The sequence below is a fragment of the Lactuca serriola genome, chromosome 5, assembly GCF_051521515.1.
Source record: "Lactuca serriola cultivar US96UC23 chromosome 5, Lser_US96UC23_V15, whole genome shotgun sequence".
Lineage (NCBI taxonomy): Eukaryota > Viridiplantae > Streptophyta > Magnoliopsida > Asterales > Asteraceae > Lactuca > Lactuca serriola.
The window spans coordinates 19963386-19980023 of NC_136412.1; the positions used below are offsets into that span (position 1 = coordinate 19963386).

The 16638-nt window shown below is 32.9% G+C and overlaps 2 long non-coding RNA genes across 3 annotated transcripts; both read left to right on the top strand.

Annotated features, from left to right (window-relative positions):
• Positions 1-6681: 6681 nt before the first annotated feature.
• Positions 6682-8087, top strand: LOC145049293 (uncharacterized). Of its 2 annotated transcripts, none has more exons than XR_013683258.1 (3): positions 6682-7309; positions 7430-7922; positions 8012-8087. It is a non-coding gene; the product is annotated as an uncharacterized LOC145049293 (long non-coding RNA). The 2 variants fall into 2 exon arrangements; XR_013683257.1 differs by having other exon boundaries at positions 6686-7309; positions 7510-7922.
• A 108-nt stretch (positions 8088-8195) lies between these two features.
• Positions 8196-10104, top strand: LOC145049294 (uncharacterized). The gene is made up of 4 exons (XR_013683259.1): positions 8196-8407; positions 8494-8767; positions 9587-9729; positions 9837-10104. It is a non-coding gene; the product is annotated as an uncharacterized LOC145049294 (long non-coding RNA).
• Positions 10105-16638: the final 6534 nt, after the last annotated feature.

Below are 16638 nucleotides of genomic sequence, written 5' to 3' on the forward strand. Positions count from 1 at the left end.
GGAAGTTATGATTTTTCGAAGTTTCAGCGTAGTAGTAGACAGCTAAAAACTTGAATTTTAGATCGAGCGATTTTTAGCCGACACAACCTAAACTAGAATTGAAGGTCTCGTAATTAGGAGCACAACGGTAAAAAGTCTGATGAAAACGGACATCGGATGAAGAAGTTATGAATTATTAACGGATTTCTTGTCCCGGTCTGTTAAAAATAATAATATAAAATTTAAATTCAAAATTAGCCGACGAAGTCTAAACGAAAGTTGTAGATCGTAATTTTAGCTACGTGTGCATATAAAGAACGTCAAAAACGGAGCTCGTATGCGAAAGTTATGGATTTTAGAAGTTTTGGCGCGAAAACCGAGAAATTTCGCATAGTCACACTTTGCCACGTCACCCTCGCTTGGAATGTGACACGTGTCCTGCTGAGTCACCAGGTTGCTGAGTCGTCAGGCTGCTGAGTCACCGAAGCTGCTGAGTCATGCGAAGCCATGTGTCCTCTTCTGATTCGACCGAGGAGGAGGCCCAATCCGAAGCAGCCAGCTCCCCAGCCGAAGCTTCGCCCTGCTGCCACCTCTCCGTCTGAGCCTCGAATAGCCTAGCTCCAAGCCTCTCACCTAACTCCGAACCTCGCAGGTGCACCAGTAAGTCGCGGTCCAATCGGAAGCTGCTAGCGAGCCCTCGCATGCGTAGACCCTGTGCGAGCCATGTCCGAGCCATCCCCCTCTGCGAGCTTCGGATCTGCGACGCATGTCTCCCTCCTGACCATCCGATCAGAAGCCTCGCCCCTATAAATAGAAGGGTGCGAGACCTCCCGCGTAATTTTGGAATTTTGTCACTTTTAACCCCTAAACCCATATTTCCTTCATCTTAACATCCCGCAAAGCCCCGATATGGATTGTAAAGCCCGGAATACGCCACGAAGCGCCCGAGAAGCCCGAAAAATTTATCTTTTCGGTTTTGAAGCCCGACTTTTGCAGAGCCTGGTTTCTCAATAAAACTCCCGGTTTTATTAGAAACGGTCGTTTTAGGAAACGAATTGCTGCCCGATTTTCACCAAAATATGTGAGTGTGTAGTTACTTTCAGTTTACACATAAATATGAAGTATTTACCTTGAAATACATGTTATGTGTAAATATGCTAATTGTTTATTCGAGGTGACTGTTGAATTGATGTTTTATACAAGTATTAAACTGTATATGCTTTTTATCTACAAAATATGTTGGGTAGAACATGGGTAGATGAAATAGTTGATGTGTATTAAAATGGTGAGAGGCCTCGATGTTGTTGTTGTTGTTGTAGTCATCTAGTGAAGTATAGATGACGACCACGGACTTTCTAGATAGTCCAGTGGAACACTAGCAGGTTCGCAACTTGTAGGTGTTGATGAATTAAATGTTCATTGGCGTACTTCATCCCCCTCATGGTTGCCTTAAGGACATGTATAGCTGAGGAAACCCCTTAGCAGTAGTGTTCATCCCGATGATAATCCTTAGGCTAGGTCCCTTGTGATAGGTGTTTAGGGACGTAAAGTGAAGACAACGAGAATGAGTAATCAGGGTTATTGTTGATTGGTGAACTTAATAAGTATATTATTATTGTGGGTTGAAAACCCTATATGCTCACTAAGCTCCCAAGCCTGACCCACTCAGTTTTATGATTACAGGTAGTGGACCCGAGCATAGTCGGAGGATGACGAGAGATTTTTGGATTATAGGCCAGTAGTTGAAAATAACTGTTGAAAGGCTTATAATGTCTTGTTTATGCTTTTGATCTGTATCGGAACATGACATCCCGAGGTTTTGATATATATATGGAAAATATATACCTTCTTAATGAAGGATTTTGATAAACTTTTATCATATGTTGTTTGGGGACCAATTCCGCAACATCTTATAAAAAGATTTCTCTGATTTTATTTTAAAAAGCATAAATTAAATCGGTCTTTTCTGGCTGAGAAATATGGGGATGTCACAGACATGATGTCATTTTATAAAACATTTCAAAAGTAATTCATTTGATAACAAAATATATCAGGACTGAAAACCCTTACGTGTATCACATTTTGAAGTATGTGAATCAGTTGGTTGAAAACACAGTTATAAATCACATGTGATTGATTCTATAACATACTGTTTTCTACTTGTATTCCCCCCCCCCCCCCCCCATTAAAGCATTTAAAATCATTTAAAAGATTGATTAAGGGGTATGAACTCACCTGAAGTGAGTGGTATGGATGAACTGATGAAACAGGATTGCTAGGTTTCAAGTGAATTCTTGAACACACACAAGGATCCTAGTTAACATATAATATCACATATATGTATCCAGTTAGTCTTTAAACAACCAATCAACAAAGTTAAGACATCCTAGGACATGATAAACACCTTATATAAGTGTTATAAGTCCCAAGGATTGCATCTAAGTGTTGTAGGGCATTGTTGTTGACTTTAGGGTTCAAGGAAACCCCCTTATATGAGTTTACGATTTTGTGACCATCACCCATTGAGTTTATGGTCGTAAACTCATGAGTTTACGGTCGTAAACTCATGCTTCTTTGAGCATGAGTTGTTTTGAGGCTCTACAAGTCCCTAGAAGCATTTCCACTTGGAGTATAAGCCTATGGAAGGGATTAGGGCACCATTTCACTCCTAAATGGAGTTTACGGCCCTTTGACCATTTCCCTTTGGGTTTACGGTCGTAAACCCCTATGGTTAATGGTCATTTGACTGTTTTGAGTCCTAAGCACAATAAGGAAGGGGTGTAGACCAGTTTCCAATGCTTGTGAAGGGACTAGGGACTAGGTACATTTTGGCACCCTTTATAGGGTTTACGGTCCAAGAACACCTTGGACTGTAAACACCTTGATCTTGTGTTTTCTTGGTGATTTCTTGATATATGGAAGTGTAATCAAGCCTTAAGATACTCTAGGATAGAAGTACTTACAAGATAGAGGCTTGAAACGGTACCAAAAGGCCAAGAACACTAGTGTGTGTTCTTGGTGAAACTTGAAGATTTAACCTTTTGGAATTATTTCACGGATGGAAGTGTGTTAGATCACTAGATTAAGTAGTATATCAACTTATTAGGGCTAGAAATACTTACAAGTTGAAGATCTAGAAGGTAAGGTCGAAGATACTTGAGAGAGAATTGAGCTTTGTTCTTGAAATGTGGAAAAAGTGGTAAAAATGACTAAGTGCCACTTATATATCCCCTCCCTTAGGGTTTACACCCGTAAACACCTTTGTTTAAGCCGTAAACTCCAAATTCTTGGAGTTTTGGAATGCTATTGTTGCACCATAAACCCTAATGTATCCTCTCTCCTGTTATCTCTTGAAGTACTAATCTATAAACCCTCGAACTTATTCCTAAAAGCTTGAAAGTTAGCAGGAACAGTTTCAACTTCTATTGAAGTGTAAGGTTGTACAGAATAGAAATTTCGGGTTGTCACAGATTTTTTCTTCATTAGATTCAATTGAATCGAAGCATTGTTTTATGGGTTTTATTTATTATCTCATGTTACTAATCTACACAAATATAAGAGTTTTATTTGGGTCTTTTGTTGGGTTTTCTATATTCCCAGATCTGTACCGAAAATGATGTTGAGAGACTAGGATTCTTCATGGCTAAGGTAGTTTGTTTGGAACCGGTATAAATGTATTATATTTTCAAATTCATGGACTTAGCATTTGTCAGTTTACATGACTATTTTCCCGTATGTCTACATGCCTATTTTTCTATCAATGAAGAATACTGGGGAAAATTTTGGTATTTCAATTAGACAATCTTTTGGAAATTATGACAATATTTTTATATCTGTAGATTTGGTGCAAAACATTGTTTGTGGCATATATTCGTTTTTTTTTTTTTTTTTTGACTATTTTACTATTTTATAGCCTTTGCTTTTTGTTGGTAGCGCTGCTCTTTTTGCTAAATTGGCCAAAGGAGGATCTAATACGTCTTCAAGAGAGAATGTACTCTATTCTTTTGGTTTCTCATTTTCTATGGTCTTCTTTATGTTCAAGAGGTTTTAGTATTTTAGTTGCGTCTATTCTGTCAGTTACTTACTTAACTTATTCTTTTTAGATATAACTTTTTAGTGGTAAACTGTAAGTAAATTAAATTTTGAAAAGGTAACTCTTGAGGTTTTGGGTATGGTGTTTACAACATATTGAAAAAGGGATTGGATTTCGAATTTCCATTCTACCAACAGTTGTGCTCTTGTGATTTTCATCTAAAAGGATTTCCCCTTTTATATAACTACATGCTTTATGCATTTACTATAACCAATTGTAATCAATACAAATTATGTTTCAGGTTGACCATGTATTATTGGATTTTGATTTTTCAACATTAGAGCTTTGTGGGAGTGAAAGAGGAAGGAGTATGGGTGATAAAGGAAGATGGTGCATCCGTATTCTTAATGATGTGCTTTTTTGTACTATGAGATAATCTTACAACAAACTATGAGGTACACTATATTCTTTTATAAAATATTAAAATAGGGTGCAATTGAGTGTGTACATATAGTGTAGATGCTTAAAATACAATGATGTAAATATGATATTATAATCAATAAATCGGCGAAAATATGTTGCTATATCTTGCATTAATTTCGGATAATACGACTAAATGCAAGATATGACAACATACCCTCTCAACAATCCGTCTCAATTTTCTTTTTATTCCATAACTAATTTGTTCGCAAATTAGATAACCTCATACGGTTTTGATTTAAGGACTCTTAAGGTTAATTTTCTACTTTGTTAGTTTCTGCTTTTGAATTTAGTACAAATATTTGTTTTTGATTTGTTTTTTGTATTTTGACTTTACCATGTAGGACCATTTTTGTTTTTCATAAGCCACATCAAGATGTCCCTTTGGATGAGTTTGACAAGTTCTAAGTTCAAGGATCTTTCATTATATTTAATGCTTCATATGTTGAATTTTATAATAAGAAGAGTTTGTATATAATTATTTGTTATACATTTTTGCAAAGTTAAGCTAGAGAGGCAATTAGTAATTCGTTACAAGATGTGATTTAATTATCTTTTTATAGTACTTTAAAAATACTCGAGCTCTATTTCTTTAAATTATAATTTTTGTAGACCTAAATTATACGGTAATGTTTATAACTGGTTTTGAAATCAAATAAAAAAAATTACAAATTGCTTTTTCAAAAATTATAAAGTAAAATTGTTTTGGAAAAATAATGTAAATATGTTAACTATATATGGTAGCCCAAGATTATTTTTTGTCAAACATTTTTCTCGATTTTTGGTTTCTCTGAAATGAAAAGCTTAATTTAAGTTTTTCTATGTTTCCTTTAAACTTTCACCTTTTTATGACTATGTGTGTGTCTGGAACGATTTTGAGCCCTAAATCTCACTCATATTCTCAATTTTAAGTCCTAAACTCACTCTCGATCTTTGATATTTTGCAGATAGGAGACATCCTATGATTCAAGCTCTAAATTTCAACCGTGACCTTTTTTTGTTTTTCTGCCATGATTGTAGAAACTGTCATTGCAAATTCAAGGTAAGGAATGATTTCTAACCATAGACATCACTCTTGACTTGACTTTAAGCCCTAAACCATATTTTTTTCTTCAGGAAATAAACTTCGGAAGAAATCTTATGAGCTCATAAAATAGTATAGCACATAAAAAGATTAGTCATTCTAGGGTCGTGTAAGATTGTCCATGATTCCTCATTTTTCACTATTTAAATGTAATCTATTTTAAAATTGTTAGTTTAGGTCTATTTATATAAAAATGAACATTTGATAAACAAAAGGCATGCTAAAATGAAAGTTAAGAGAATAGATAAAAATATCAGTAAATTTTTTTCTTCGAAAAAGCATATGCAAAATTAAATTTGTATCAATTTGATGGTTTTTTACTTTATATTTTTTTGTTAGTTAATGAAGTTAATTGTTGTTTTGTTTCAAATGTGAAATTATCCACCTAGAAAGATAACTATTTATATATTTTTCTGAAACTAATTTGATATTTTCTATAAATTAAATATAAGTAGTGGTGTGATTTATGTTGAGTGATAGTTTGTTATGTTGGTTAACATAATTGTAACTCCAATACCCCATTGAAAAACACTACAAGAAAATTCCCTTTTAATGACCAATTATTAGTGACCACCTAAAATCCGGTCACTAATATCATCATTTAGTGACCATTTATTAAGTCGTCGCTGAATTTTGGTAATGCTACAAGTTTAGTGACTGATTGTTTGATGGTCAGTCACTCTCCGGTCACTAAGCGTAGAAAAAATATCATAATTAGTTTAGTGACCAAAAATAATGGTCACTGCATTGAAGGCCTAATGACAAAAAAATTATCACTTCATTAGAGGCTTAGTGACAAAAAATAGTGGTCACTGAGTGCTCTTCTTTATTCAAACCCACCTATACGTTCATGTGGGATGACTGTGACGAAACAATATAAACAATATGGTCATTGAAATACAAAATGAAAATAGGTTCAGTGACCACAAAAAATGGTCACTAGTTATGTATAATTTTATTCATAGCGCCTAACTCTAAAAAGGGATCAATGTATACTTACTTTTAACCGGAAAAAGATACGGTCAAAATAACCTTAAAAAATCACCAACATATAGTTACTTTTAACGGCAATACATGTCATCAAACCACAAGGGTAAAAATGTAACTTACCTTAAAATACAAGTGGCAATACAACATACAAGACACGCTCACACGCAGACCATTTTTCACGTATAAACGGATGCAAACCAATCTCTCCCATCGTTTCACCGTTGTTCTCATCCACCATCTGCAAGCCCTAAACCTTCCCCAATCTCCGGTTCGTCATCGCCAAATCCAATTTCTACTACCTAGGGTTTTTGTATCTGCTGAGATTTTCAAGGATGTTCGGCGACCAACATTTGTCTATACCCAAGTCATCACGTTATCAACAAAGTCCGAGAAGAATTCATCAAAAATCGTCGTCCTGGCGAAAGCCTTACTTCTTACTTACGACAATGTTTGTCCCCACGCCCCCTTCCACCGACTGGCGTCGCCAGCTCCTTCCCTACATCCTCCAGTATCTCTTTCTCTCTCTATCTCAATCGTTTTCCCCTTGTGATTTCATCGATTGGATGAGATTTTGAAAGAAGGTTACATGGATAGTTGAATGTATGTTCTTATGATCAGCATCTTAGGGACACAGTTCATCTTCTCCCCCGTTCAATAGAATGTGCACAACAGTTGTTCGATGAAATGCTTACATGAATTGGGAGTGCATTTTGAGTATATCTATCTCCATCTGTTCATAATTGGTGAGCTCTCCCTCTCTCTCTCTCCAATTTGTTTTGATCAGTCCAGGTGTAACAAACTCATCCTAATTGTGCATTAGTGAAGTTTCTTACCATGTTATAGATATAATTCATTCGGTAAAGAAATTGCAGAATACTGACTCTTTGAAAAAAGCTTAAATTTAAAAAGCTCGTGTTTGAATCTTTTTATGGGGTCTGGGAAGTCGTTCACTTTGTGCCAGCTGGAAGCTTGGTTAGCTGAGTATAAGGTTAGGAGAGGTGCCACGCGCACTGTTGAGGTGGAGGAAATTGATGAAAATGATGACAGTTGTGGGCTTTGTGGTGATGGTGGTGAGTTGATTTGCTGTGATAATTGCCCCTCAACTTCTCATCTAACATGTTTATGTGTACAGGTGTGTGTATGTGTCTTGCTTTCCCTTCATTTATATTTTTACTTTCATAATCCTTTTGTCTTTATTTCTTAATTTATTTGGCTATTTGTATCCCATTTTATGTGTCTTGTTTTTTCCAGGAGCTACCTGAAGGCAATGCTCTTGTTGGATTTGTGGGAATGTGGTCAATGATAACGAGCCTTCAAGTTTGGATGGCCTGAAATGTTTGCAATGCGAACATAAATGTAAATTTTAATATAAAATAATTTATTCTTTCTTGTCAATATCTAAAATTAAAACAAATTGGTTAAAAAATCGAACATTTTATTTACAGACCATGAGGAATGTCATGGAGAAACCGGAATAGAAAGAGACTTGACGTGGTTCTGTGGGGAAAGCTGAAAGGAGGTAAGAATCGAAATCGAATTGGAATTGGAATCTGTGAATTTATTTGACACTATTAATAACTTTTGATCTTGATTGTTTAATAGGTTTATTTCGGGCTTCATTCTCGGATTGGAATTATGAATTCCATTTCCGATGGTTTCTCGTGGACCATTCTGAAATGCATACATGGCGACCAAAAGATTCATTCCGGATTGGTTGCTTTGAAAGCTGAATGCAAGTTGAAACTGGCAGATGCACTTACAATTATGGAGGAGTGTTTTCTTCCCATGGTGGATCCAAGAACAGACATTGATATGATCCCACATGTTTTATACAATTGGGGGTGAACACTATTACCATTTCATGATTTTTTTTCACTAATTAACACAGCCTTTTGGAGATAATTATTTCTTTTGATTTTTTCTTCAGATCAGAATTTGCACGTCTGAACTATGAGGGGTTCTATACAGTGATCTTGGAGAAAAATGACGTAATACTTTGTGTAGCATCATTAAGGTATACAAATTGGTGATATTTTCTAGCATTGAATAGTAAATGGCCATTTTGCCCTTTGACCTTTTTAACCCTATGTTTGAAATTTGTGTTCATGATTCATGGGGTAAATGTTGCGGAGATGCCTTTAATTGCAACATGCAGCAAATGTCAGGGAATGTGTAGGCGTCTCATGAATGCTATTGAAGAGGTAATCTTTTCATATTAATTTATTCTACATAAAAGTTTTTATATTAAATCTTGCTAAGTTCTAGAGTTAATTACAAATTTCTCTTTCGTTTTGGTCCATGGGTTGTTAAATCTAACTACTCATGATGTTGGTCTTAATAACATGACCATTTTGCCCTTGGACCAAACCCCCAAAAAAACATATACCACATGGGTCAAATTCGTAATTTACTCATAATATCATTATTAAATTATTTTCTAAGTTATAACGTATTTTATTCTATAATCTATTTTTTTTTAGACAAAAGAAAATAAAATATGAGATTGACTATTAACGTTGTTTATTTATTTTTACCAAATAAAGTATTTGTACGTTAGAACAAGATACTTTATAGTTTAGAAAATAAAATACGTGATAATTTATGATTGGTTGACAAAAACATTTTTTTAATTTCTTTTAAACATATATACTTCAGAATAAAATAATACAGTATGTTATAATTTAGAAAATAACACATGTTTTATTTTCTATTAACTAAATAAATATTTACATATTAGCATAAAACACGTTATTATTTAGGAAAAGAGATACGTGATAATTTAGAGAATAATTTAATCATAAAATTACAATTGGATTACAAATCTGGTCTACTGCAAAATAGTCACTTTAATAAAACTGAAAGCCAAATAGTTCGATTTAGCAATCAACTTAGGGACCAAAACAGCAACAAAACGAAACCACAGGGAGAAAATTAGTAACTTGGACTAACCTCACTCACAGGGACCAAATATGTAATTTGTTTTACATAAACTCTTGTAAAATGAAAATTATGGTTTTCAGATGCTCAAGTCATTCAAGGTTGAGAAGCTGGTGGTATCTGCGATCCCCAGTGTGGTTGACACGTGGAGGGATGGATTTGGATTCACAGCCTTGGAATCCCATGAAAAAAAAGAGCCTCACAAAAAATAGTTCTTTTCCTACAGGTTGGTTTTTTGTTAAATAAAAGATGTTCAAGCATTATGGAGGGTGTTATGCCTGATTTTCAAAGAGGGGTTAAAAGTTTTCAAATTGATGTTGACCAAAATGCTAGTGATGAAGGAGAAAAGATTTCACTGCTACTAGAAAAAGCTGCATAACCACCATTTCATGTGCAAAAGACAAGAATGCCCTTCTCATTAAACATAAAACCTAAATGATGTCATTTGGTAGGCAAGTAGGCAGTTAGAGATGCAAAAGTCAATTAAAATGGCCTTAGAGGAAGCTAGTCACAAGGCCTCCCCACAATCTATATCACATTCTTTTGTAACTATTATTTGTGTACAGTTTATAAAATGAGTAAGGCAGTTAGAATTGGAATACTTACTGTTTTTGGAAATCTGTTTTGGTGGTTGCTGTTCTTAACTATGTTCTATGATTCATATGATGTTCTAGCCATTTCAGTATTGTATATCATAGGTTCGCTTAAACTTACTTAAATTGGTTAAATAAAAGAAACTGCAACAAAAATCAGTGACTTTTTTTTTTACCGAATTGGATAAATTAGTGACGACTTTTTATGGTCGCTAGTTGGATAAGCTAGTGACGACTTTCTATGGTCACAAATCGGTTGAGAGTGACAACTTTTTAGGTCACTAATTAGATAAACCAGTGACGACTTTCTATGGTCACTAATCGCATAAGAGAGTGACGACTTTTTATGGTCACTAATTAGACAAAACAGTGACGACTTTCATTTATTAGTGACAACATTTAGTGACGAAACCCTTCGTCACAGATTTAGTGGCCATTATATTTTGGTCACTATTTAGTGACCGCTTTTATATTTAGGTCACTAATCAGTTTTTGTGACGGACCTATAGTGACCACAAGTGACGACCAAAAGTTTGGTCACTAAATGATGTAGTGACGACACCTTCAATTGTTAGTGACCATTTCTTTTTCGTCACTAATCGGCATTTTTTTTGTAGTGAAACAATAAATTGTTGGTCCTTTTACTTTTAAACCTTTAAACGATTGGCCCCTTATTGGTTAATCTAATTTTTGAATTATAACCTGCTATTTCTTTTAGTATGAACATTCGAACCTTAAACTAAAACTGAAAAAAAAAGAATACACCACAAAGACCATTTACGTAAATTGCATAATAATCAATACTTTTTCTTGATTTTCACAAAAAAACCACTAATTTCAGACCCAATATTCTTTTATCGTCAATTTGATGTTGTATTTTCGAAATTGGTCTCACATGACAATACAAAAGTGTTAGTGAAACCTAACGAAGATAGAGTCTATATAAAAAGTGTTGTCAGATTAATCATGTATTAGCAGTTATGTGTTTTTATACATTTCCAGATATGGTATATTCTTATATAATTCTATTATTTTTGTTTGAACTGTTTATTTGTATCGGTTATTTGATTTATGTAAAAAATAACGCCAACGTTTGAATCTATTGTCTTGGATATGTACTTTCTTTTGAAACATAATATTTTTGTAAAAAACACATTGTCGAAAATATACTAATAATATATTTTAAAACCAAAACAGAAAATTTGATTTTATATCTAACCAAAAATAGGAACGCGTATATTTAAAAAAAAATAGCTATCTTACATTGTTTTTCAACAAAAAGAACCCGCCTAAAAGAATCAAATCCCCGCCAATATTGTATAGGTATTCAACTGGAAATAAAAAACATAAATAAAATGAAATACAACGATTAAAGAAAATGAAGTCTAAGAACCCGAAACAAAAAAGTCGAAAACCATTAGTTATCCAAATTGACAAACCATTCTTTTGTTTGATTTCAAGGTTGACAATCCCGACATGTTCCGCAATTAAACTAATCACTGCCATGACTAAACTATTTGTTAAAAAGAACTAATCGTATCTACAAAACTAATTTTTGAAAAATTTATTTGCACTCGTCGCTTGATACGAGTAAACGACTACTATATATATATATATATATATATATATATATATATATATATATATATATATATATATATATATATATATATAAAAGATTACATTTGATACAGACATAATTTTGTAAGACCGTGAGACTAATTTTTTTTTTTTTTTTTTATGAAATATTCTAATAGTCTAGTCATCGTAAGAATATAATATATATAATATTTTAACATTATATGCTTTTAGAATATTTTAATGTAAAATGTGTTCAAAATATTGTTTTAGAATATCAGAATGTTATAATATTTAATTAAAAAAAAATGATCTCACGGTTTCACAAAATTAGACCCGTCTCAAATGAATCTAACCCTATACACACACACACCCACCCCCTCCCCCCCCACCCACACACACACACACACACACACACACACATATATATATATATATATATATATATATATATATATATATATATATAAGTTTTTTTTATGATTTTTAAGTATTTTTTTACGGTTTTAAAAAAAATATTTGTGATCTCTAAGTATTTTTTATGTATTTTTATGATTTTTAGTGTTTTTTTAAGGTTTTTTGTTTTCCTATATATATATATATATATATATATATATATATATATATATATATATATAGCAAAACAAAAAACCTTAAAAAACACTAAAAATCATAAAAATACATAAAAAAAATACTTAGAGATCACAAATGTTTTTTTTACTTTATAATCTTTAAACCCGCACCTTTTATATAAATTCGTTGAATTCTTTTTTGAAAAAAAGCAAAAAGTATTAAAAATAATTAAAAATAAAATAAAAAATAAAAAATTGACATATTAATTTTGTTTCAATGAATTTATATATATATATATATATATATATATATATATATATATATATATATATATATATATATATATATAAAAGATGTGGTTTTAAATAATATAAAGTAGAAATAAAAAAAAATTGTGATTTCTAAGTATTTTTTATGCATTTTTATGATTTTTAGGAGTTTTTTTTTTCCATATAACCCTTCTATATATATATATATATATATATATATATATATATATATATATATATATATATATATATATATATATATATATATATATATATATATATATATATATATATATATATTACGTTTTATTAAAGCCATATACGGAATTTTATGTAAATGATTTTTTTATTGTAAATTCTATTAGATTTTATATTTAAATACAATCTATCGTTCTTTATTTAAATTTAACAAAAGTTAATTCATTTTTTTATATTTTATTAAGAAAACAAAATGTTTACCATCTTCTATTTATTTTACCACTAATTAATTGATAGCAAATAAATTATCATCATTTCTCATTTCATCCACCCCACTCATCAACATACTTCCATCTATTCGCGCACATATACTAATACAATCACATGTGTGCACACACAAACATGCTTTCTTTTTCTATCTATGTATCTTTTTCTTTCTAACGGGCCGTTTGATAGTTGCTGACCGAGTCATCTCTAAGTGAGTCGGGGCCTGACTGGGTCTAAAGCTCTGACTGCATCTGGTTCTAACTGAAACCATGTTGTTTGATTACACATCTGACTGGTTATTCTGACTGCTAAAAATGACCAATATACCCTTATTTTGTTGTTTTGTGCTGAATAAAAGGTATATGTTTATAATTGATAAATTATATGAATATAATTAGTGAAGAGCTATACAAAATATTATACAAGTACAACCATTATAAGATATACACAATAAGAGGCCAACAACGACAAAGCAAAAGTATTCACATATTCGCATGATCTGGGTCTTCCTACTCACCTGTAATTACAAAACAAATAAATAAAGCAAAATTTAATCAATTCATTTTCACTGAGCTCCAACAGATTAACTTCAATTTATAAAACCTTCCACTAGTGTATGCAAAACATCAAATCTGCTGTCATACCCATCTTAAACCTTGAATTTATGCTGATCTACAACTAGTAGTCATGAAAGAATAAAATTTTACATTTATAACAAGAAACATACCAATTAATAGATTTTATGCCCCTTCCAAATCAGTATGTGAAAAATCGTATGCTTCATGTAATATGTATATACGTCTGTAACTTTATGTAAAGAATGATAAGTGTTTTAATAATGACTATTTATTGCACATAAAAACATCTCTTTCTTCTTGTTCGATCTATAACCTTCTTCTTCTTCTTCATATATTTCCTATAACTATTCAAATTGTTGTTTATTCCTGGTTTGATCTCCAACAAAACCACATGCAATTAACTAAATTATGTAGTCATTAGAATGATGGAGATATAAATATTTAAGAACCAAAACAGAAAATAACCATTGCTTCCAACTTATGTATTAGACAACTCCAAACATGTCGATTAGGTCAAAACAAAAAGATGTAGTTAGGTCATACACAAATAGCATCAATCTTCTGCAAATAAATTCATAAAAAACATCTAATTTCATAAAATAAATACACAAATAACATCTAAATTCAGACAATACATAAATATTTGCATCTAATTTCATGAGAAAAAAAAGACAGAGGAAAGATGCTTACCATTAGACTTGCAAGTCGACGTTTGTGGAGGAGGGACGGAGGAAGACGCTGGAGAGGAAATGGGAAAATAATATATACATGTGTTTTAAAAAAAAGCATGTTTACTTAAAATATGTTAACCATTAACTAATATAAAAATGATTTTTTTTCGTTTTTATTTTTTTATTTTTAAGGAGCTATTTTTGTTGAAAAACGATTTTAAATATATCAAAATTTATAATTTTTTATTCTGTATAAATAGACATTCATACTGAGATAGTTTTAATATAAAATAGAAAAAATATTTTTTATAGTTTCCGCTCTCATTATTCATAAGTGAATAAAAATGTATCATTTTTTATTACAATACATTCGTTATACATTTATGAATAAAAAATTTGTTTAATTTTTTTACAATTTAAACATCATTCATATATCAATATAACATGTAATAAATTTTTTAAAGTTTACATCATTTTTCATCAAATGTTATATTTACATATGAATAATATGTGTATCAACTCTACTTAGAAGTTATATTCATATATGAATAACATGTTTATTAGATTTTTGTTATAGTTCATTTGTTATTCATATATAAATAAATAGTTCGAATTTTCAAAACATTTCGTCATTTATTAATATAACGGCCCAAAAACCAAGAATAAAAATTTCAGTTTTAATATAGTCAAAACACAGATATCATTTAATCCAAACATTCCAAAAACGTTGTTAATTAAAAACATTTATGAGAGTTCATCCCAAAATCACATAACGCGGAAAAGCACGGGTGTGTGCGCTACGATCAAGTCGGACCCTTCCTTTCCGAACCGATGATACCTAAAACCATAAACAAAATTGTAAGCACGGAGCTTAGTGAGTTCCCCAGAGCATACCCCACATAATCACATAATCCACATAACCGCATAAACCATATCAATCACATAAGTCATATCAATCATATAAGTCATGTCAATCATATAGGCCATATCAATCACATAAGCTATATCAATTACATAGGCCATATCAATCACATAAACTATGCATATAAACATATAAGGATGCCCTGGACACCCTCCATGGTCTTACTTCAGGATGGCATGGGCACCCCTACATGGTATTACACCTATGTGTCATGGGCACCCCCATGGTCTTACTTGGAATGTCATGGGCACCCCCACATGGTCTTATAACCAAGTATCATGGCTACCCTCCCCCCCCCCCCCCCATGGACTTTATCTGGAATGTCATGAGCACCCCCATATGGTCTTATAACCAAGTTCCATGGGTACCCCCATGGTCTTTACCTAGAATGCCATGGGCACCCCTTTAGTCTTTCATGCAGTATCACAGAAACAACTCGCACTCCACATAACATATAACCAACTAGTATACCACATCTCACACCATCTACTAGTGTACCACATATCACAAGATGGATCAGACTTGGTGCCTTCGACCCATTGGTATGGTGAGGAGACTCACCTCACACTGCCGAAGTCATGCGGATAAAACTCTAGATGCTGGATGACAGATTCCCGAACTATCAACATCAAAACAACACCCAATTAATAATTGGGTTCCAATACATAACCATAAGTCCATCCTTAGGGTAAAAAGGCTACTTTACCCCCAACCTAGCTTGATTCAAAACCAATGCCCAAACTCACGGTCCGAAGGCACAACAACCAAAAAATCAATCAAGGCCCAACATATGGCACGATTTTCCAAATTAGGCCCAAAACTTTACAGGGTCTTACCTTAAGTCCCAACCATTCATTATAGTCTAAAAACTTGGCATTTCAATGTCCCAATATCTCATAATCAGCAAGGCCCAATTATGGCCCAATCTTCCAAATTAGACCCAAGCCTTTCCAATGGGCGTTATCCTAAAGATCAATCAAAATATTCTAGTCCATGTACTTATTCTTTGATGACCCATCGATATCCCAATCACTAAAGCCCAACAGTAAGGCCCACTCAAGGCCCAACCAAAATTAGGGTTTCTCACATGAAATGACGATTAGGGTTAAGCCCAACAGGAAGGCCCACTCAAGGCCCAACCAAAAATCACATTTCCACAATTAGGGTTTTCAAAACCCTAATTAGGGTTTCCAACCCAATCGTGTGCCAATTAGTCAAATGTTTAGTCTTTTAGGTCAATTAGGGCCTCATTGGGTCAATTAGGGTTAAACAAGTCGGGCACCACCCACTACCACCTCGGGTAGTGATGGTCAACGGCGGCTCATGGTGGCGGCCACCACCTCATGGTGGTGGTTATGATTTTTGGCTAAAAATGTCCAAGCATCCCAAAATAACAATCACAAACACAAAAACACATAGCCACCCAAGGTGGCGGCTGGTGGCTGTGGAATGGCAGCATGAGGTGGCAACTACCACCTCATGGCAG